The sequence below is a fragment of the Cydia amplana genome, chromosome Z (genome assembly GCF_948474715.1).
Source record: "Cydia amplana chromosome Z, ilCydAmpl1.1, whole genome shotgun sequence".
Taxonomy (NCBI): domain Eukaryota; kingdom Metazoa; phylum Arthropoda; class Insecta; order Lepidoptera; family Tortricidae; genus Cydia; species Cydia amplana.
Window position 1 is genome coordinate 18,602,914 of NC_086096.1, and position 25,503 is coordinate 18,628,416.

The 25,503-nt window shown below is 37.0% G+C and overlaps 1 protein-coding gene and 1 long non-coding RNA gene across 3 annotated transcripts in view; one reads left to right on the forward strand and one right to left on the reverse strand.

Annotated features, from left to right (window-relative positions):
- The window catches only part of LOC134660854 (uncharacterized), an 848,341-nt gene that overhangs the window by 449,865 nt on the left and 372,973 nt on the right, over nt 1-25,503 (reverse strand). Inside the window, exon 2 of the long non-coding RNA XR_010097909.1 lies at nt 2,917-3,037. This is a non-coding gene — a long non-coding RNA (uncharacterized LOC134660854). The remainder of the gene's footprint in view (nt 1-2,916; nt 3,038-25,503) is intronic.
- LOC134660833 (GATA-binding factor A-like) overlaps nt 1-25,503 on the forward strand; it is a 78,575-nt gene that overhangs the window by 30,947 nt on the left and 22,125 nt on the right. The window lies entirely within an intron of this gene.

Below are 25,503 nucleotides of genomic sequence, written 5' to 3' on the forward strand. Positions count from 1 at the left end.
AAAATAATTCTAATTGAACATAACGCTAGCGCTAATTACAGTTTGAGCATTACACATATTTACAAGTACGGTACGAGTAAAGCATTATGTGCGATTGCCAAGTCATTATATGTATTACAAATTAAAGATATCTTATTGATACGGTTTTAACACCCCCTGGCACTGATTAAAATAACCGACTTGGTTTCACATTACATCTCAAAACTTTTTTGTAGTAAAAGCGTTGCGAGACTTGCACCTTTTTACATGTAATGATTTTGATGGGATCTCATCTCTTTTTGTAGGCAGTCCTTATTTTCGGGTAGGTACTCATACCCATACTATGTATACACATATCATAACTAAACACATCTTCATTCATACTCACATCGTACATCGTAGTGTACCTTTACTTTACCTACTACATATTTGTAGGAACTGCAACAGTAACTTTGTAATAGCATATATTTATTTATATGGGATTACAAACTTACTCATGCAGTTCTTAGATCTTTAAAATGTGACTGATATTGCAATATTTTTAGGTTTTCTATGGCTTGATAAGCTGAAAACTACTTATGTTTAAAATTTGAAACTTGTGGGTATGCTAGAAGTATGAGATCGAGAATGATGATCGGTGAGTGAATGAGTGAGTGAGTGTGTCAGTGTCGAAACTAAGGAACTTTGACGTACAATAATTCTTAAACTACAAGTTCAAATTTAATGTTTTTGAGAATATATCTAAAGCATGTTAAGCCCTATATGTCACTGAAAATTCAGGGTTCTAGCTTCAGCCAGCACAAAATTTCAGGACGTCGAAAATGGCCTGAATCGCTTCGAGAAAAGGATGGTACTACGGCCGTGCCTCTTTGTTTTGCTCGACTTGGCGGGGGCACTGCCGTGCCCCCAGATCTATATAACCGTTCGATCGCTCCTTTGGTTCTATTGATGTTCTAAAAATAGGAGTTATAGCCGACTATAACCCCGTAATATCCCCGGATTGGGCACAAATTTTAACACCTGCGGTAGCAAAATGGCGCTATAACGGGGTTACAGATTGAAATAAGAGGTAGAAGAGCGCTACAGTAGTGCTATAATAGCATTGATTAAGTACTTAGGAGTTAAAGGGGTACCAAATAAGTGACTATTACCTATTTGAGTAGTAGTATGGGTCTATATAGATGATACTTTCAGCTTTACATGGTATATTGGCATTTCTGGTCAACATTTGTAACACTCAAGAAGGTAAATGCACATTATTTTCCTTTGTCACTATCTTCTTTGGTTGTAGATGTTTATATTTTTGTATTATTGTTCGTAAGCTTACCTTGTGACAGCTTTAAGTGAAATCTAATGGCGGATAAATAAAAGGAAATATTATTATAGTGCATTGGTACCAGCGCTGTCTGCAGATTTATGGCGGCGAAATTAATTACACTGTCAATTACTATATGTATTATTAATAAAATTTTAAAGGGCCTCTGATCCTTGGCATATTTATCAAAATGTAATAGTTCTTTAATTGTGGTCCACCGTATTTAACTTTTGAAATTTTTTACATTAACCGTGAACTCCGGTTTTAAGTATACTAATATGTACTAACATTGGGTCAATATTGAGTAAAGCTATGCATTTTTATTCAGTATTTACGTTCTAATTTACAGTTTTTGATTTGCTAATTGATTCATCAGCCATCTTAACATGGCGCTATAGGCTCAGCTTGTAAGTTGGTCTCTAATAACAGTATAAGATATATTATGGTACTGGATAACGCTCGTCTGCGACTACATGATCTATAATAGCGACTAATAACTTCTCTATTCTACTGTAAGTGATACAAGGGAGTTAGTAACGTTTGCGATACAAGGAGCTATAAGAGACTTTTTATCGCCTGTTTAGAACCTTAAGTGTAAATTGCAGCTGCTTATAACTCATATAGATTCTAAGGTTATAAAATTCACTTTGAGCTATAACACTAGCTGCTTAGCATGCATTATAGCGGTTAAAATAGTTATTGTGGCTCTTAAAGCTATAGCTAAACATCTTAAACACTTTTATATCACCTCAGCCTGTAGGCTAAGACTATGCAGCTATTCTACCGCCGTTTTATGTCTTAAGGTTATAAAATAGGTGCTAAGTGTCGCCTAATTGTTTGTTGGGCAGTGTTTTCCAAACCTTTCACCTCGTAAGCTTGGTAATAATAATAAGACTAAAAAATGCATTAAAAAACCGTTAGTAATCAACTCCAGAAGAAATTAAAACGAAAAAGTGCTTTAAGTGTCGAAACTGTGAATTAGTTTTTCAAACGTTTGTCTTGTATAGATAAATAAAGTTTAATTTAATACATTAGATTTGTTTTATTTTACTATGTTTCTACATTAATAACTTAAAATTAATGCCATTAAAATAATTTTCACCGTTGGTTAAAATTCTCGCACATTTTAAAGTTTGAGAACCTGTAAACAGCATGATGACGTAAGCCTGTGTCAGTTAGGTCATTCACGAATCTCGGAAGAGAGTACCAGGCGGTTCTTGAATTCAAAAAATAGCAAAAATGGAGGGTAGGGAGGGAGGAGGGCGAAAAAAGAATGAATGAAATTAAAAAAACATGTCTATGGTTCACTTATTAGTCAGAGATGACATTTAAAATAAGGCTGGCAACAATGTATTTCATTCAATATTTTTTAAGTGGTCATTACACGAAGTATCGAAAAAGTGCCAAAAAGATACTGCGTGTATACACAGTAAATGCTTTTTTGGGGAATAGACTAAAGACTTGATAATTTTATATTTATTTTTATGCAGATCGCATAAAAATATTTCAAATATTAAAAAAATAAGGAAGTAGTCGGCAATCATGGAGTAATATTTAAATAAATAGTTTTTATAACGTATATATGTATCCAAATAAATAATATCAACCGACAACGTGATTACCATTTTTTTTTTTTTTATACCACATAGGTGGCAAACAAGCATACGGGCCGCCTGATGGTAAGCAGTCACCGTAGCCTATGGACGCCTGCAACTCCAGAGGTGTTACATGCGCGTTGCCGACCTTTTTTTAAAAACCTGTACACTCCTTTTTTGAAGAACCCCATATCGTAGACCCTCGGGAAAACCTCGGAAGGGAGCTCATTCCACAGCCGGAGCGTCCGCGGGAGGAAATTCCTCTTAAACCGCACAGTACGCGACCATTTAGGTTCTAGGGTGTGTGGATGAACACCCTGCCGATGGCGAGCGGTGCGGTGATAGAAAGCTGCCGTTGGCATCATGTCAAACAATTCTTCAGAGCACAGCCCATTGTACAAGCGGTAGAACACACATAAGGAGGCAAGGTCTCTCCTCAGACTTAAAGGTTCAATACCGCTTGTGAGTTTGGGACCATTATAACTTTCAACGTTTTTAAAATAGTTTTCTTGCAATCCGGAGGTCGCGGGTTCAAACCCCGGCTCGTACCAATGAGTTTTTCGGAACTTATGTACGAAATATCATTTGATATTTACCACTAGCTTTTCGGTGAAGGAAAACATCGTGAGGAAACCTGCATACATCTGCGAAGAAATTCAAAGGTGTATGTGAAGTCCCCAATCCGCATTGGGCTAGCGTGGGGACTATAGCCCAAGCCCTCTCGCGCATGAGAGGAGGCCTGTGCCCAGCAGTGGGACGTATATAGGCTCAAATTATTATTATTATTATCTTGAAAATTGTAGTAAGCGAATTATTCGTTTTATCCGGATATCAAATTACTTAATCTAAATCCGGATAGTAAATTGGACGGATATTCGGATAAAATGGATATCCGGATTGCAAACCTTACTCTTAACCTCTAGCCGTCCAGAGACCTATAAAAAGGTCTCCTGTTCCATTCTAATGAACTTTGTGTTGACAAAATAAAACTTCATTTTGCTTGGCAAGGTTTGACGTATGTGCGGCTAGAGGTTAAGCAAAAGTTAGAATCGGCTAGAGGCAGGCAGGCGAATAATAGCGGCATATTATTGTAACTTACTACAAGCAAACAGGTATGATGTTGATTATTTTAAGAACAAAATTAAACAGCAAATAATAAACATCGGTCAAATGCGGGTCGGATCCGGGGAAAAGCTTTGCGTTTTTTATTCACTTAAGTGATCTGTCCTTGGGCCCGATTCGGATTTTGAAATAGACATCTATTAGATATCTTTTAGACATCACCAAGATACGATAACGATATGTTTAAGATCTAACCTGTCAAATTTGACTTTTGCGCGATTCCGGAGATACTCTTGAAAGATTTCCACAAGATATGACTTAGAGATCCAATTCACATCTAATAGATATCTAACTCTATCTAACGTAAAAGTGACATTGGTTGCCCGAATTGCACTGCAAAAGAAAACTAGTTGAAATCTAAACTATAACGTATCTAGAATGGATCTAGTACGTGTCGTCTCTTGTGAATATCTTGAAGTTCGAATACGGCAGCTTGTTTGGAATGTCGTTAGATGATTCGTTTTTATAGTTGGTATTCCAAAAGCTGTAATAAGTTTAGTGTATGTTTAAGACAGACGCCGTACCTACATTAAGCTGTATCAAATATTGGAAAAATATTGTGTATCGAATGAATTGGGGCGCCGGCGCTATAGAGCCGTTGTTAGGCCGCGGACACACAGCAGAAGCGGTGAAACAGGCACAATTGATTGCGGTTTTGCTAATAAAAATCATCCTCGTTAGTTTTATATGTACAGTAAGTGCTACAACTTAAGTATCCACGTCGCCGTACTAGCTGTATAGAAAAATGTATACTTATCTCAAACTGTACAATATGTTTAGTCAAACTGAAATAATTATTTTAATTTATCATGTCTTTACATTTTCTTTTTTTTACCTACGCCTTTTTAGAGATAATTTTATTTATATGTATAAACTAGCGACCCGCCCCGGCTTCGCACGGGTTAACATAAACATAATTATACATAAACCTTTCTCTTGAATCACTCTATCTATTAAAAAATCCCGCATCAAAATCCGTTGCGTAGTTTTAAAGATCTAAACATACATAGAGACAGACAGACAGCGGGAAGCGACTTTGTTTTATACTATGTAGTGATATGTACAGTTCTCAAATATGTACTTGTTCGAAGCTTAATTATGTCCTGATATAAAAGCGAATATAGGTACAGCGTGAGTTTAATAAGCTAGAGCAGAACTTATAAAAATATAATGACAAAAACTTTCAATCGGACCACTTGTACTTATACTGGGGTCAAGTAGTAAAAAGTAAATTTTGCCGTAACCATATTAGTATTATAGCTGTTGGTTGGTTGAGTGAGAAGCTGTGTGTCCAGAGCACTAGCAGCCCGCGGAGCCTGTAAAGCGCCGCCGCGAAAGCCTTTCCGTGTTGGCCCCGCGCCCGCGCCCGCGCCCCACGCCCCGCGCCCCGCTCGGCACCGTCTCGGCGGCATTAAGCCTCCGCCGCCGACACAATTAGAAGGATCCAATGAATGTGGAAGTGGATTTACTGATGTTTCGTCTATCGGCTTAATTTGCTTTTAATTCGTTTTATATTACTTTGAATCAAAAGCTCTTAATTTAAATATCAGTGTTGTGTAGGTATTAGGATCATTATTTCATAGGCTACTTAATATTTCAAAAGTAAATAAAAAGAAGTTAAAGACTGTATTTTTCTATTATGTATCTATTCTCGAAAAAACAATAAAAAGATAAATGACAGGTATGGTAGAAAAATAAATCGTTTATTTCTTTTCTACCATATCTTTTTTAGTATGTGTAGGTGTTTATTTGACCAACCGCGGTATTCGGAAAACAAGATCCGTTCTAGAGAAGAGAACGACACGATATTTAATGTACTAGATACCTGGTACTTTAGATTTCAACTAGATATCTTTTGCAGCTCAATTCGGGCAACCTATGGGCCCGATTCGGATTTTGAACTAGATATCTATTAGACATCACCATGAAGATATGTCAGTGTCAAACAAGTGTCAAAAGTGACGTTTTTGTTTGAAGAAACGTCACTTTTGACACTTGTTTGACACTGACATATCCAATCCATATCGTTTGGATATCTAATATTTGACTTATCTTAAAGTTCGAATATGGCTGTATGTCACTTTTACGTTAAATTATCGTATTAAGATCGTTTCAAAATCGTTTTGAGATCTAAAGATACATAACGAGACGTTGTAGACATTATGGAAATCGTTCAAGAGTACCTATCTCCAGGATCGCGGAAATGTCAAATTTGACAGGCTCGATCTTAAAAATATCGTTGTCGTATCTTGGTGATGTCTAATAGATGTCTAGTCCAAAACCCGAATCGGGCTCCAAGGCATACTTTACAAGGAAAAATAAACGTCCCATTTTAATCCTTTGCCTACATGTGTACCTATGTGTGTGTTTCTTGAGTTTGCATCAATCGTTGTGCTGAGTAACCAATTGAAGATCGCCAACTAAGCTAAAGACGTCACATAATATTAATTATACAACCTATTTGTACAAAACAATTACTTCAGATGATTGGCAAATAAACGTTATTTTTCCTTAAACATGTAAATTTTGTCTTAGAAAAGTTGAGGTAAATTGGTACCGAAGCATGATTCAGATGTTAATTAAGCCGCATTCCCTTTATCGAATGTTCATTTACGTCATTCTAAAAAATTGGTTAAGGATACCTAATTGAATTGAATACATGAAACGTCGGAACCAATTTTATACCTAATTTACACGAACGCCCGTCTTCTATTTTAGCAAGTTACTAGGTACATAAGACTAGTTTAAATCCTGAAGGTACATCCAAACCATTCAAAATATTCCTAGCTACAATTAGAGCCATTGTCCTAAGCACGTACTTAATTAAGGATATAAAAGTATAGAGTAAGTATTTTACTTATACATACGTACCTATATATTTTTACAAAAAAGGATTATCTGATAAACACAAAAATAAATTCCCTTACCAGGATTCGAACCCACGACCTCCTGCTTTGTGTGTTCTTGTTTGGCCCCAGTGCCGTAGGTTCAGAGAGCGGAGTTTTTGAAAAATCGTATTTTTATATCACAATACGGTTACCAAAATTTAATTAGCAAACTTGACGTTTTTTTCTAGTGACTTCATCGATTCAAATCCTGATTTTTAGCTAGCTTTGATAGCTCGATAGAAAAATACATGAATACTTATATTTCTAAAACGCACTTTAAAATTTTGTAACAATTTATGCTCAAAAGCTAATGCGGTGCATTTGTTAAAAATATGAACATTATTTCTAAAAATGCGAAATGTTATTCTTGCTCTTCGATTGCTTTTTTTGTTAAAACATACATGAAATTTAAATTCACAAACATGATAGCCGCGGTCCCGAGCAGGCACATCCATCTCGCTCACGCTTACGATTTTATTTTTATTGCATCTATGTTGTTAAAGTGGCATTAGCAATAGAAAAACATGTCTACTGTGACAAAATTTCACCTGTACTATAACGGTTCATGGGATAGGGCCCGCTGGCAGACATATGGACGAATTCATGGACAGAGTAAGGTTAGTATAATATGGTCCCGATTGTCACCCATCGATGACCATCGTGTACAAAATCCTAAAATATCTAGTTCATTTTATATACATATTAGTAATGTAATAAGCACTCTCAATATCATGAATGAGAAATAAAACATATTCTCATGATAGGAGCTGTACAAATGGAAAAACTTTAACTTGCTTTTAACTTTTGCGGAAGATTAATCGAGATCGTGAAAAAGTATAATACTAAAATAGGCAAATGTTGGATCAAAAAAGCCATATCGTCAACCGTCAACGAACGCCGACGCGCCGGGGCAGTGGCGCCCGTTGATACAACTTACAAGCCCTACTCATTTTTATTGATACCTTCCACCCCGTCGTCTGACCCTGTCACCAATTTTTTTTGTTAAAGGCTTCCCGCACAAAATCGGAAATGCTTTTATTCTGGTGACAGCGAACCTGTTAATGTGTTAATCCACTCCGATCGGTTCGGTTATTAATAGCTAACAAATAAAAGGTTCTATGTTGTGCTTATGTTTGCGCCGGTGTATAGAGGCGCCGCCTGCGGTCAGCTCCAACCTGGGCTGCTGCAACGAGGCGTATTACCTTAGGAATTTAGAGGAACATTTTTATTACAAATTAAATAGGATTAAATGATTGAGCTGGTATAGCAGGCATTTTCCCAAGTAGCTGCACTAGTAGATTATGATTGTGAGCAGTCTCGTGTTTTAATGACAGCACAATGTTTGCTATTTATCGCATTTATCATCAATCCGAAGATTTGAATGAGGTGTTACGAGTATATGTGCTGTTTTTAGGGTTCCGTAGCCAAATGGAAAAAAACGGAACCCTTATAGATTCGTCATGTCTGTCTGTCTGTCCGTCCGTATGTCACAGCCACTTTTCTCCGAAACTATAAGAACTATACTGTTGAAACTTGGTGAGTAGATGTATTCTGTGAACCGCATTAAGATTTTCACACAAAAATAGAAACTAAACAATAAATTTTTGGGGTTCCCCATACTTCGAACTGAAACTCTAAAAATTTTTTTTCATCAAACCCATACGTGTGGGGTATCTATGGATAGGTCTTCAAAAATGATATTGAGGTTTCTAATATCATTTTTTTCTAAACTGAATAGTTTGTGCGAGAGACACTTCCAAAGTGGTAAAATGTGTGTCCCCCCCTGTAACTTCTAAAATAAGAGAATGATAAAACTAAAAAAAATATATGATGTACATTACCATGTAAACTTCCACCGAAAATTGGTTTGAACGAGATCTAGTAAGTAGTTTTTTTTTATACGTCATAAATCGCCTAAATACGGAACCCTTCATGGGCGAGTCCGACTCGCACTTGGCCGCTTTTTACAAGAAAGCAGGGTTCAATAATTTATATTACATTCGAGGTCTAATGGCTCTACTTCCATGCCAAACGAGTGGCATTATTAAGATTCAAATATTCCAATAACAGCAAGTAATTTGATAACCGTTGCTGGCCTTCATCTCCGAGCTCCACCAATAATTCGCACCTAGGTGTCAGGATCCAGTAATATTATGACACACTTACTGGAAACGTTCAGTGTACCTTATTGCGTGGCCACCATATTATAAAATGTTCATTTTGTATGATAATTTCGTTAAGGTTATATTTCGTCAACTCTGTTCATGAACATGTCTTAATTTTGTAAGATTCACTGCTTGATAAAGATAGGTAATTAATGTGTATTATTCAATAATATTCAAAGTTAGGTATTATCCAATGCAAGAAATAAATGACAACAGCGATAAATACGAGTACATGCATATAATTTTCTTAAGTGATGAAATATGAATGTAAATATTGTGAATTTTTGTTGCCATGCGTATGAAACCTCACCATGTGATCGCGAATCGCTCTGCGTTTTGAAGTCAAGTGTCTTCTTTCTCACAGAGGGCCCGCGGCCTCATTAATTACCTTCCACATCGAGAGCTGACAAAAAAAAACTAAAAAATGTTGTCGCGGCTTAAGAGCGGCGGCGCCGGCGCCGGACAGCAGAGGAGAGCGCTGGCGCGGCGCGGGGTCGGGGGCTGCGGGCCCACTAATGCAGGCGCCACGCGATAAGCAACTCCCAGCTGACGTATGGGAAAGTGTCCCCTCGAACCTCCAATATCTGAATCGGGCTCATCATTACCATAATAATTCGACCGGGTGGGATAAGTACGAGCAGACGTATTTCTGTTTTGGGACGATATCTTATAGCTTATATATCGATGGAGATTGAATAATAAAATATACCTAGTTATAGCCGGCTCGGTTCTTAGGTACCATAATCTTGAAGAGCAACTTACGATCACCACAATAGGTAATAATAGGCTTCTCTTTGCCGTTTAAAACCATGAAATGTTGCCTAATTATTTAATTACGCCTTTTTAGGGTTTTTTCATTGCTATTTGAGTATAAATTTGAATTTAGGGCATGCAGTACCGGTCCCAAGATATTCATTTCCCGGGTCTGGGCATAACCTGGGCACGGGGTTTCCCGGTTATTATTTTCAGGAAATTGCTTGTGTGGGTGGGTACCTAGATATACAATCTATGCTGCCAGCCTTCTGGGCACGCTGCCAATGGACGGCGATTTGGGCCAAATTTTTTATCTATAGTTTATTTTTATGCTTAGTTTTTAATTCTAGTTTTTTTATTTTAGTTTGTAATATTTATTTTAAGGCTTTTTATTATTTGTTTCATTACTTTTAAATATTAAATAAAGGTAAATTTTCAATTTTTACTATGTAGTTACCTATATACTTATGACATATGTTCTCAAAAAACTAAAATTTTAATGTAGTATTAATGTTTTTTATGCAGACATATCAGAATAGTCATAATTATTATTAAAAAAAGTGCGTTTTTTTTTCGAACTCCTGGACATGGTAATATACATTTGACACGATTAGAACACCATCTACAAATAGGTACAGTGTAATTTTTAATAAAGATTTGCTGTTCTTGGTCAACACAAACACAACAGAAACACATAGTATGTACATAATAGACATTACTAAAGTAAGGACGCCAATATAATATTTTTTCTACTCCCGTACTTTTATTTGTCATTTAAAGGGTCGTGCACACACCTTTAAAACCCTACCTTATAGTTGTCAAGACAAGTCTTTAGTCTATTCCCCAAAAAAGAATTTGTGCATACACGCAGTATCTTTTTGGCGATTTTACGATACTTCGTGTAATGACCACTTAAAAAATATTGAATGAAATACAGTGTTGCCAACCTTATTTTAAATGTCATCTCTGACAAATAAGTGAACCATAGACATGTTTTTTTTATTTCATTCATTCATTCATTCTTTTCCCGCCCGTACCCTCCATCTTTGCTACTTGTTGAATTAAAAATATTTGTTAAATTTACAATTTTATTTCAAAGTAAGTGCTTGGTCGTAGAAAAAGTATTGTATGCAACGTTGTTTAACTGAGTAAAAAAATACTCGTGGCGTCTTTATTAACAATTTTCGGCTTCGCCTCAAATTGTTACGCCACTCGCCTTTTTGACCTCTCTTAAACAACGGTTGCATAAAATACTATAAAACTTTCGCGTTTTGAACACATATTAACTCACTTTTCGTCGGGTAGTTGCACAAATCTCTGTTTTGACATTTTGCTGGGATATCAGTTAGCCGCGACCATGACCAGTGAAACCTGTGTCGAAACGTCGGTAATTAAAGGTATGTGAATAAATTTCGCGTTAGACCCGTCTATAAATGACCGTTTTTTTTGTTGTCCCCTACACTTTTTTTTTCAAAATTTGGGATTTTTTATGTTACCTATTTCTACTCAGAATCTCAGAGCTCTTTCTATCCTAATAGGAGAAAAAAAGTGTCCCAAAATTTCCATACATTTTTCGATCTTTCCATAGTCATACTCATACTCATATATTTTATTGCATTTCATGTGTACAGAGGATCTTAGGACTAAGTACAGTTTCAACATGAACCCTGCGAGGGTATAGCAACATAACAGACTAACTTAAACTAAATTAAACATCTATATCTCACTTAAAAAATCTTGGATACAATAATATGTTTTGCTAATTAGATATCGCTTTAGTTGCACTTTAAATCTATTTATGTTTGTTTCCACCTGTATTGACTTTGGAATTTTATTATATATATTGACTGACATGGTAAATGGACCAGAGTGGATCATTTTCATGCTTGAGTTAGGGCGGGCTAATGTTGTATTGGGTCGTAAGTTAGATGGACGAGAGTAGTACTGCGGGAAAAGGGAAATGTTGTTTTTAACGAAAGTGCTTACTTCTAAAATGTATAACGACGGCAGAGTTAAGATAATATTATGTTGAATGAAGTACTCCTTGCAACTTGTCATAATACATTCCGCGACCGCCATACAAAGTCAATGAAAAATGGTGACGTAATGGAAATAAAAACCTTAGGACACTTTTTTTCTCCTTTTAGGATAGAAAGAGCTCGTGATTCTGAGTAGAAATAACATAAAAAATCCCGAAAAAATAGTGTATGGGACAACAAAAAAAAAACGCCCAAATGTGAGTTAATAAGGACGCCAAGCATGAAGAATTTCGTACACTGACCCACCATCTCCTATCACCGCTCGCATATATTGCTGTCCTTCCTGCACAGTGGCATTAACCGGCGGGAAAGCGATGTAATGATAATATGCGCGTGCCATGGAAATTTGTTTTGTTATTTAAAAACGAACACACACACCGCTTCCGCAAAAAATGGGCGATCAATTTTCGTCCGATCAATCAGTGTACCTTTAATGAGAAATTGATATTTCGGAGACGCTACCGTCATACTCGACGGAGCAACGCCGCAATCCCGGTAGTAACATGCGGTTCCTGAACACATCATAGTACGTTTATTGATTTTCACCAAAAGCGACAGGTATAAATAAGTACTGCATGTTATTTTCATGGAACATTACCAATGATCGGAATAGGTAGTGCCATTTGGGGTCAATGACCTCAAACATTGTACTTAACATGGATAAGACTCGGGATTCCAAGACTTATTTTTTCACGAAAATATTCCTTGGCATGTCTTTAATTTAATAGGCTACATGACTAATTTTCATTTATGGTATCAATCGATCGGGTTTGTTTTTAGGATCAAATGTCTATATGGGACCCATTGCATTAAAGCAACACAAAAGTCAGAAATTATAGTCAAAGTCCGACAGTCGCACTTCACTCGCGAAACGCCCCTCATAAAAGGATAAGTGAACGTGACGTCAAGATCATTGAGATCCCATCTTGAAGTATGAACAAAACAAGAAAATTGCGTTTTTGTCCGTGAAATATTGCGTTTATGTATATAGTTGCTATACAATACTTTTTTGGATAAAATGTAAGGAATCGAATGGTATCCTTGCTTTTATCGTTTTTGGAAGTTAAAAATTTTTTTGAAACTTTCAGGTCCTGTATTTTTGTAACCTTTCCCTATTTTATTATAATATCCACATTATTATGATAAATTGCTCATTTGCTATCTATTTTACTATATTTTGTTATAAAATTAACATGTGTCATCATCCCTATTGAAGTAGGTAATATGCAAACCCGGGGTGAAAAGGTATATCCATACTAAGCTTACGCACCGAAGTCCCGTGAAATGGCACTGCCAATTCCGATCACTGAACATTACTGTACGTTACAACTAATTCTGACCTCATCCGTTACGTTATTTTATTATATCGATTGAATTAGATCCTACTCAAACACATGGAAATGGAACCAAGTATGTATGTATTAAAAGCGGCCAAGTGCGAGTCGGACTCGCCCATGAAGGGTTCCGTATTTAGGGGATTTATGACGTATTAAAAAAAACTACTTACTAGATCTCGTTTAAACCAATTTTCGGTGGAAGTTTGCATGGTAATGTACATCATATATTTTTTTTAGTTTTATCATTCTCTTATTTTAGAAGTTACAGGGGGGGGACACATTTTACCACTTTGGAAGTGTCTCTCGCGCAAACTATTCAGTTTAGAAAAAAATGATATTAGAAACCTCCATAGATACCCTCCATAGAAGACTTATCCATAGATACCCCAGGCCCACACGTATGGGTTTGATGAAAAATTTTTTTTTGAGTTTCAGTTCTAACTATGGGGAAAAAAAAAACTACTCACTAGATCTCGTTCCAACCAATTTTCGGTGGAAGTTTGCATAGTAATGTACATCATATATTTTTTTTAGTTTTATCATTCTCTTATTTTAGAAGTTACAGGGGGGGGGGGACATACATTTTAAGATAGATAGATAGATAGATAAATCATTTATTTGACAGCTGCAATGACACACAATATAAATTTACACACAATCATCACTTTGGAAATGTCTCTCGCGCAAACTATTCAGTTTAGAAAAAAATGATATTAGAAACCTCAATATCATTTTTGAAGACCTATCCATAGATACCCCACACGTATGGGTTGAATGAAAAAAAAAATTTGAGTTTCATTTCTAAGTATGGGGAACCCCCAAAATTTATTGTTTACTTTTCTATTTTTGTGTGAAAATCTTAATGCGGTTCACAGAATACATCTACTTACCAAGTTTCAACAGCATAGTTCTTATAGTTTCAGAAAAAAGTGGCTGTGACATACGGACGGACAGACAGACAGGCAGACATGACGAATCCATAAGGGTTCCGTTTTTTGCCATTTGGCTACGGAACCCTAAAAATGGAATGCCGGAATGAAATCAAGGTGTTTGAAGTAAGTTTGAACGAGTGTAGCGGGTGGTGACGAGGGTCAGCCGAACGAAGGGGAGATGAAAGGCGAGGCTATCCCGGCTCGCGGGGCGGCGCGCGGCGGAGGCGCGGGCGGCCGGCGGGCGGCGGGCGTGGCCGCGACGCGAGCCCGGGCGGAGGCTTTCCCGACTCGCGGCCCGCCACACTCACATTTACCCGAAACTACACCTTAACTGCACTACGTTAAAATACTAAACACTGAACCTGCGAAGCTTACGATTTCGAAAAACAAATCACGACAATATATTATCTCCTTGAAAACAACGGAAACATAACAAAGTTTTTGTTAATACAAATAGGTACACTCATGGGCAAATTTATAGGAACGCAAAAACTTTAAAGGCATCCATCACGTAAAAGTAAAGATAATAATTCAACAGCAACACGTCATAAACAAATACCTAATTAAGAAATTTAATTACCCCTTTAGTTAACTTTATGCGCCTTCATTAGCAACGACAAACGCTCTAATTGTGCGCTCGGTGTCTACATAGATGAAAAATGTATGTAGATAGTATTTCGATAGGTAATTGTAAGTAATAGGTGTGTCCCAGAGAATTAATTTACTCACAAAACCATCCAGAACACAGTGCCTATAATAGTTTATGACTCGTGTTTTATGTGATTTGTCTTATTTCTTTCTTTTTAATTGCTTCAAATATAAGGTCGTGGGTAATTAACCGGAAGATAAGCTACGAGTAGCAAGTCAAGGTTTCAGCTAATGGAGTTCGTGTTAACGGAAAAAAATGGAGTTGGGCGCCCGCATGCTCCGGCGCAGCGCAGGGCGAGCGGTAATTTAATTGGTGTCGTCGGCAATATTTCAGCATTTATCTAATCGCAGGGGGCGGCACATGGTGCGGCGGCTCAACGGCACGCGCCAACACGCTTTGCAAAAACTCATCCCAAATACCGTTATCAGCCGTTTATGACTCTATTAACTGTTTAATTTCGAACCCCTCCTCAAAACTCAGTTACCACAAACTGCTTTCTAATTCTTCAGTAACAGGAATAACCATAGAATTAGAATAGACAAGAACAACTGTCAATCTTCAAAAGTGCGACCAAAAATGAAATGCAAGTGTGTGCATAAATTGTCTATGTGAGATCAAAAATAGTGATGTCATGTTAATAATCTGTCGGTGTTTGATTGCTTTATCGACTACTTTTTCAAATGTGTTATTTTAAACGTTAAAATTCTACGACATTATGATGTATAAAATAACACCTGCACTGCGTGTGCTATCAAAATCGTTACAGCCTTATCTTAGTCTAACTCTTACTGTGTTGGAAAGTGAAGTTTAAATTTACTGCTAAACATCTGCACCTTCAAAATGGTATAACAATCGTTATTATTTGAAGTCGGTTATAAAGGTTAATATCTTAATTATGTCTTGTGAAGAAATGATTACATAGCTATTAATATACCGACAAGTTATCGATACTGTCATCTGAACATTTTGTCAAGCCCTAGCGTAAAGTAACAGTTTATGTTTTTACACAAAATATTTTAAATTATTGAGTAATATGATAAAATATTAGCACACAAAGGAAGAACAACTTATAATCAACTGTATAAACTGGCTTCTTACACTTTTTATGCTGTTGATTTGACAAAATATCGTTAAGAAAATTTCGCTCGGAATATCATTATTCCTCTGAAATGAGTATTTGCTAGGTTTATTCGGCCCCGTGACACTGAAATCCGGTACACTACAAGACACTATCTTCACTGTATTACTTTATCAAATAGTTTTCTTCCGAATTTGTGTATATTTTTCAAATTGATTTTACGGTGATACGCTCTTGGCCGTCCGCGGCCGTCGTCAAACTCAAAAATGGTCACGTTTTCTCATTTGTAGTCTAACTCTTTCGCACTCATGCGATGTTCATATACGTGATGGCTTCCCTTTCGCACACTTCAGCTGTCTGTCAAGCGCGAGCGCGACAATGACAAGTCTGTGGGAAAAACAATATCACAAAAGTTACTGTGTACGGCGTTCGGGTATTTGTGACGGGAAATTCAGGATAAGAACGAGCCGGTCGGCACAGGATAGGCTGCAGGAGGATGTACCTAAGAGTGAGGTGCTACCGCGAAAAATGAATTTCGCAAATTGCGGGGATCTTTCTCTTTTACTCCAATGAAGGCGTAATTTGTTTGACAGAGAAAGATGTCCGCAATTTGCGAACTTCGATTTCCGCGGTTATAGCCCTGGGGGCCGATTTTTGAATTTCGATCGCTCGATTTCGTCACTCGAAAATCGGTGGAAAACGGCGAAATGCTGATTTTTGAAATACGAGCGATATAAATTGGAAATCTAGTGCCATTGACCACTCGTTTTCAATTCTATTAGTAGAATTTACATGCCTACTATTGGAGATATTACTGAACGAAATACACGAAATCGAACAGTCGAAATTCAAAAATCGGCCCCCTGAGCGTAAAAGTATTAATTAATAATTATTTCAGGAGAAAGGGCACCTGAAACAATCTAAGTAATATATACCCTGCGACACTTAATAGGGTGGTGGAAAACTTAGAGGTGAACTTTAGATGGGTATGACTTTAAGCACCACTTTAGTTAAACGAATAGGATGTAAATTCATAATAGCGCATAGTCGACGTGACGAATGTATGAATTTAAGTACTGTGTACTTTAGCGTCAAATGTAACTACATATGTGAAAGGTATAAATATTAAAACATTATTCAGCTTAATTTTACCTTCCTTTTGAGCAGCCATTAACCTGCAAAGTAACTTAATTAACAAATTATTTAGAAAAAGATATATAAAGTGGCGGCCGTTTCAGTTCAACCAGCCTCCAGTGTTTTAATTGAATTGGCAATTAAAAAATGAAACAAAAAGTGGTGATATGGAGTGGCAGAGTCACATGGCGGCGCTGGCTGGAGTGGCTGCACCTGCACGCCGCACGCCGCCGCACTCGGCGCCACATGCACGCAGTCCCGCTATAATGTGGGAACTGTGTCTTATGCATTTTTATGACCTTTGTTTCTCATCATCGACTATTAGCCAGTGTCATGTCGCTCCTTTAGTATCGCCGTCTTTGTTCAAGCTGCTGATTTATTTCTTTCGTTCGCGACTATACTAATACTAATCCATCATTTAGGCTTTAACATAGGTACCTAATAGTTGAAACTTTTTTTATGATATAGGAGGCAAACGAGCAGACAAATCGCCTGATGGTAAACGTTTACCGTCGCTCATGGACACCCAGCAGCGGCACCAGAGCGGTTGTAATTGTGTTACCGGCTTTTAAGATGGGAGTAGGTACGCTCTTTTCTTGAAAGGATTGAGTATAACATGACTGGGCTTAAGTCCTCCAAATTGGATAGATACCTATTTAGAATCTAAATATTGACCCAAAACGTATGATTATATGATTCTTTACATGGGTATAATATATAGCTAGGCAGGTAAATAACTAAATATTGTAACTGCATGCAATTGATGATTTATTGTTATCATCTGTAAAAGCTTTGGGAAACCTATTAGGTAAATATTTTTAGGGATACCGTAACGACTCGTCTCATACACAGTTTAAACATATTTAAATTATGTAGTTATATTTCTGCTGCGTTTATCTTTTACTATAATGTCTATAATTGACAAAAACGTGCTTCAAAAATCATAAATATTACTAAAACTTCAATCTTTAGCAGTAGCTCGATAGCTGGTGTATATAATGAAATGTTGCCTATGTTTAAAGCGACTTATTATAGGTAAGTACAGTACGGATATGATGGTCGTTCTTGTCTACGTGACAGCGTGATAAAACGGTGTCCGTCACTTTCTTTCCCACGGTGTTAAACAGTGACAGTTATTTTATCACGTGGATAAAGATGGATAAAGCTATCCATAATAGGCTGGCTGGATGACACAGAAATTCAACTCCCCGAGTCTGATTTACAGCTCTTACCACCAAGCTTGTCAACGAAACTTGACAAATTGGAACATATGGAATCACTTCGATGTCATCTAACGCAGGCGTTTTTTTCTCAGAGATCATTCGAAATAGGAAGCTGCCATTTAGAACGATTTAAAACTGAATATGTGGTTGTAGCAGTGAATGGCTTAATAATTTTAAAAGTTGCTGAACAAATGTTGGTCAGTATGAGGAGTATAGCCAACTGTTTAATTTTTTAGTCGTATTACAGGGCCCCTATTCGAGATGTACAACTGTCAGATTTCGCGTCCACTTCAATTCAACAGTTGATTGAATCGCATGGTCATCAACTCCGGATAGTATAATTTATCAACTTTGTTTTATTACTACTTTAAGGTTTATAATGGTTTGGTTGTCACCTAACTGTGGATTGCTAATGTCAAATTTTGACACAGGATTGTTCCGATTCAACGGGAGTTCAACACGATACGTCAAACGTCGCTTGTCGAATACCCCTCGACCAGCTATCATGGTCGCATTTTTATCACCTGTCACGCTATGCATCACTTTCGCACTTACGTATTTGTTAGAACGTGACAGCCATGGTGACAAGTGATAAAGAGCCGGCCATCTTAGCCCTACTTTAAAACATTTACACGACATTTTTATTTCTTAAATTCTGCGAACGTTTTGAATATATATCTAGGCATATGTATGTATAGAGTAACTAGAGATAACTCTTTACCTAAACAGCTGTTAAAATTGTAAAACACACACATGTTACATGACACGCATATCAGGTACTAAATAAGTGAACATCCTGCTAGAAACCGTAGAACTTTCTTTCTATTGTAGTACCTAAATATTAGGAGAGTTGAAGCGCTGGTGGCCTAGCGGTAAGAGCGTGCGACTTTCAATCCGGAGGTCGCGGGTTCAAAGCCCGGCTTGTACCAATGAGTTTTTCGGAACTTATGCACGAAATATCATTTGGTATTTACCAGTCGCTTTTCGGTGAAGGAAACCGGACTCATCCCAATGCCTATAGTTTACCCTCTGGGTTAGAAAGTAAAATGGCAGTCACTTTCTTAAAAATTAGTACCCACGCCAATTCCTGGAATTAGTCGTCAAGCGGCCCCATGCAGGCTCCCATGAGCCGTGATAAAATGTCGGGACATCGCGAGGAAGATGATGACCTAAATAGGAGAGTTAAAACAAATTGTCCATTTTTGGGCATAACTCTGTTGTACACATTAGAAGCTAGATTAATGAAATCTGTGTCATCTGACAGCAAATTTCATAACCATTTACCATCCAGAATAGAAACACCATATTTTTCCAAGCATCAATCCAGTCTGTTCCAACTCTTCAGACTCTCCTAATACCGAGGTAAGTTGAAACAGGTGCTGAGGTAAGTTGAAACATAATTATCTATTATTTATGAAATGTAACAATATATAAAAACATAAATATTGCTTTCAATTTTATCTTGATATGTAGGTAGGTACATCTAATAAGCTACTAGGCCAAGATTGGTATCGTTTTCGTATAAATCGGGGGTGCCGAATTTATTTCTGGTATCACATTGACGCCATTCCACGAAAACACTTAGATAAAGAAAAAGATAAAGATAAAAGATAGTTTATTAAAGTAGGCATAATTACAATGCGCTTATGAACGCCAAATAAAGCTAGGTAGACCGGCTCCAACCCTACACCTCTGCCCCGAGAAGATTTAAGTCCCCCTCAATTGGAGGAGGGTATCCCAATATGGGACCGGCAACAAACTGGGCGGCCCAGACCTTTTCAAAAAAAAAATTACATCTTATAATTAACATGCATTACGAGAAAATAAGTAAAGTTAGTTGAAAACCACTTTGATAGATCCGTCATTTTTGCATGTTCGTATTGAATTTTCAGGTACACAGGCATGATGAATATTTTTAGGATTTATCACTGCAATGAACATTGATTGATTATCTATACAAGATACACCAGATACCGGGTCACGTCATCTATTCTCGGTCAGGGATGATACTTCAATATATTTTTACTGTGCTGTTATGTTATGGGGCTCTCCTCACAAACAAGTTCTCAATGTCGCGGTTATCACAATCAGACAGCGTGAAGTTAACACGAGATCAATAAAATGTATGACTTGGAAGAGAGTTTGAACGTACAATACCTATATACGTAGGGGAAGTCCGGGCATAGTGAACACCTTTACCTTTGACTTGACATAACAGACAAATTTAACGAGGAAGAAATGAAAAAAGTATCAATAATAAGTCTTTATTTCATAATCTTTTAATTTAAAACAACACTAGCCTCCAATGTTTAATAGTTGCTGCAATTTTGAACAAAACGTAAAAAAAGATATTTTATTCGCTTTGCCCAGGGTGCCGGGCAAAGTGAAACAGGCCCCCAGGCAAAGCAAATATTACTCCTAAAATCTTAGTGAACTTAATAACTAAGTGAAAATTAATCAACATCAGATCATTTCAATAATATTAATTAGAAAAAGCTGTCACAAGTAACTTTTGATATATTTTCACTGATTTCATAAGCACGGCAGTCTTCACGGCATTTCTGAAGACATTTTAACACAGCGAATCCACATTTTGATAGCCATTTCCATGACATCTGTTAGCCAGGAGCCATTATCGGTCTTTTTTTGATATTTATATACCATCTGTAACAAAATATTATCTTATAAAAAATTACCTAATAAATTCAAAGTGAACACGCTATCCGCTTTGCCCGATCCACTTTGCCCATTCAGTCAGTTAAAGATTATGAATAATTAAAAAAATAACCGTTGGATTGTTTTAAAAGAAATGCGTTGTAAAAGGAAGATACTTTAATAAGCAATAGAAGCAACTTGAATTAAAATTCGAGATAATTACTGTGACAAAATAACATACAATGTACTTACCTTTCAAAATCAAATATTTTGCACTAAAAACACATTTTGACTCGTCACCGACGACGCTCACAGCGACCGCTCCCTATGACGCTTGCCGCTCATAGAGCGAAGGATCCTGAACATCATATAGGCGCGTGGTGCGACAAAGCCGAATAGTTTAGGATTGGGAGCCCGAATTCCTAAGTTTTTTATTTAGTTTAACAAAAAAAGAAGTTTAAAAAGTATCTGTCCGTACGCAATTTAACTACTCAACCTATTTGCAATGTGTCAATGTGAATATTATCTATCATTCATTTTTTATCACAAATAAATTTATAACAGATGAGGGTAGATATTCCTTATAACGTATCTTAGACCAAGCGTAGGATTTTGAAGTGATTATAAATATTTATATGAAAGAAAATAATTCAAATAATATTTCAATTAAGCAACTAAATACGTTAGAGACAACCCTAGCGGGTGATAGTATTATTAGGAGTTGCATAGTGCTGGTTAAGTGGCGGCGCCTGGCGGTCGCAGCAGACGCTGCGCAGAGATCTCTCTCAAGTGCGTCTAAAAGCGCCGGTTGCGCCGCCGCCGGTACCCGCACGTTGGCCTAGGTCGGTCGGAGCTTGAACATGTAGATACATTTACCTAATATGTAATAACGTAGAGGTTTAGTCGGTAATCTTACAGAGAATACTTGTATAGGGCAGAAGTACGGTCAAAGAATTTAATTTCAGTACCATTTCGTACCTTGTCATGGTGACAATGACAATAGTATTAAGGTCCCTAGACTCCCTAGCGACTTGCATACAGCTTGCATATTGATTGTCACTGTGACAAGGTACGAAATGGTACTAAAAATTCATTCCTGCGGGCTCAGCACGGATCCATTTTTATCCACTATCACTATGCCCGTCACTTTCGCACTTACCTACTTGTTAGAACGTGACAGGCATGGTGATAAATGATAAAAATGCGACCGTGCTACTAGGGCTTGATTGTACTTATTACCAGAGCTCGGCGGGGGTGAGCTATTTACCTTATAATTTGACGTGAGACATGTCAAATTATAAGGTAAATAGCTCATCCCCGCCGAGCTCTGCTTATTACTGTACCCTTAATGGCTCTCTTAGTATACTATAAAATCAATTGTTATATACCCTTACACTGTACTTGAGTTGTTACCGTATAAAGCTTAAAAAAAAACCTGGAAAGGTACACCCAACTATTCAATTGAAATATATAAGAATAAGAACCTTTGTTTTTTCTGGTAAAACAATAAGTAGTTTAAATATTTGATCAATCACTCATACATCTACAAAACACAACATGCATTATATTTCCCACTAAAACTTAAGTACGTATTAAAATAGTTACCAAATGAATATAAATACATATTTGTAAATACTCGTATGTACACATATTTGTCACTACACTACAAAATTAAATTGATACTTAAGCAAAAACAAGAGAGCCGCGCTCAATTTTATGGTACTGGTAGGTATATGATTATTTGTCGTCTCACGAAATCACATCCACACAGTTTATTAATTGGTAGATTCAACGATATCTAATTTATTTTGATTTTTAGTAATGGTACGGCACTTTGTTACTGAAATACATTAACACATCATTTTATTACATCCCTAATACATTTAGTTAAGTAAACTAGTACACTTTACTATATTTCGTTAAGCGTATAAAAATGTAAAATTTCCCTCAAAAAATATAATGATCAAAAGTACTACTACCTAAGCGTAGTATTTTTGATACTAAATACCTACGTATAACAAGACAAACGGAAATATATCCTGTACTTATACCTATATTTTATTTGCATATTCTTTCTTTCATCCCCTACATTTTTATAATACATAAATGTACATAGTATGACATTGAAATTTCGCAAAGAATTCCTGTGAAAGAAGTTCATGCCACCACAATGCGGATTGTAAAATAAATTCTATGCATAATTTTCGGTTTGCAGTCATAAATCGCGGAGAGCGGAGCGCGCATGCACCGGCCGCTAATGTATCGCATAAATCAAGATGTGTACAGGCAAGGCTGCGCGGCCCGCGCCGCCTTGGAGCTTTACTATTAAGATCGAAAATACGCCATACCATCGTTTGCCCGATTTAATAGCACTAAGTAGAAGACGTAGGAGTGACGTCTACGGGGTATTGATTCTTCTATAGGTAGGATAGGACGATGTTCTTAATCCATTTGGGTTCTCGGTAATAAATGCTAGAATAAGTTATCATAGGAAGTGACTCTACGCACGCAACCCTTGCTGGACAATCTGCGTTGTTATTGTTATTTCACGTCACGTATTAATCGAGTGTTTTCCGGTTTTTTTCCATGTTCAATGTTCGCCTAGGTCATAGATAAATAATAGTAGGTATTTCGGTAATAGCGATAGCGGTTCGCCAAAAAACGCTGCAAATGATGTTAAAGGTGTGAAAATCGGTACGATTGATCTTTAGGACATTAGAAACAATTTGACCACCAACAAATAAAAAAACACGAGAGGAGTTATGACGTCATCTTTTTTATCTATGGAATATTTTTTTTTATAGAAACCTATCGTGTATGGTATTAAACGAAACGGCTTTCTGAGCCGATTCTAAAAATATATCACATCATTACATTCGAGTCATTTTTTTTATTATAATAAAAATAATTTTCAAAACATACCAAGTTTGGTCTTCTCCAGATACAATACCGTTCAATATTTTTTTGTAAAATATACCTCAAATTATACCTAATATCCTCATATCTAACACTAATAAAATAGATATCATAATTATATTAAAGAAAAAGTGACGAAGCCCTCCAGTGGTAAACCAGTAGGCAGTGGTGATCCAGTGGTAGTGGCTAAAGATGGTTATTCCCACTAGTTACCACCAAGTTGTTACCAGTGGTAACTACTGGGAATTTTTTTCCCACCTTTTACCACTGGTAACTACTGCGAAAAATAATTCCCAGTGGTATTTATTTTATATTTTAATTTGCCCTATTTATCTTTTACCCTGATAGCCTTAGCTTCATACATTTAAAATCAAATCTGCAATCAATAAACTCTCAAAAATATATTCTTACGATACCTACTCCAACTATAATGATTCGCCGACCAAAGTTTCGCCGATTATCGATTCGCAGACAACGTTACGACACTTACGACATTGTTTACCTGCGGGCTCAGCATGGAATTTTTATCGACTATCACTATGCCCGTCACTATCGCACTTACATACTTGTTAGAACGTGACAGGCATGGTGACAAGCGATAACAATGCGACTGTGCTACAGCCGCAGGTTGATAATTTTCAGTATTTAAGATTAAAATAAACATCAGTTTCTTGTTTGATGAAAGTAATAAATTCACCTAACGACGTCATAAATGCATACGTTAGAATCAAGTTACTTGACGATTTAGTACCTACCTATTTACATTCATCTCTTCCTATTTTAAAACGCCCCTATTTCACCATGGCGACAGCGACAATTCGACAAATGTCACTGTTGCTGACGTCCCAGGCATCCATGGGCTACGGTTACCGCTTACCATTGTGCGGGCCGTATTCCTGTTTGCCACGATCATTGTATTATTAAAAAAAACTTTATTATATCGGCAAAAAACATGTATTTCTCTTTTGAAGTTTATGATGATGATGATGACAATTGTCACACGATTTAATAGAACTTTCGGTAATTCTTGACAGAAAATGAGTTCTGTGTCGGAATTTCGTGAAATTGTCGTGTTTCTTGTGACAATTGTCATTAGCTTCGCAAAATAAGTACTTATTTATTGGCGATATAATGGAGTTTTTTTTATGAATATGTTGGTGGCAAACAAGCACACCGCCCGTCCGGTGGTAAGCGGTTACCATAGTCTATGAAGGCTTGTGACGTCAGTAACAGTGATGTCGACAATTCTCGCATCTGTCACCTTGGTGAAATAGGGGCCAGTGATATTCACCGTCAAAAGCTGAGTCGCCTTTAATTACCTATACTTACATTATAATTAGTGCGGCGTCTTAGCCTCAACTATGGTCCCGTCCGGCATAAAGCACCAAACTTGGCATACATATAGCTTTTACGTTTATTAGGGTTCCGTGCCCAAAGGGTAAAAAACGGGACCCTATTACTAAGCGTTCGCTGTCCGTCCGTCCGTCCGTCTGTCACCAGGCTGTATCTCATGAACTGCGATAGCTAGCCAGTTGAAATTTTCACAAACGATGTATCTCTGTTGCCGCTATAACAACAAATACTAAAAATAAAATAAAATAAAAAAGCCCCCTTACTCCCATACAACAAACACGATTTTTTAGCTCTATTTTTTGTTGATGGTGCGGAACCCTCCGTGCGCGAGTCCGACTCGCACTTGGCCGGTATTAAGAATATATAGAAG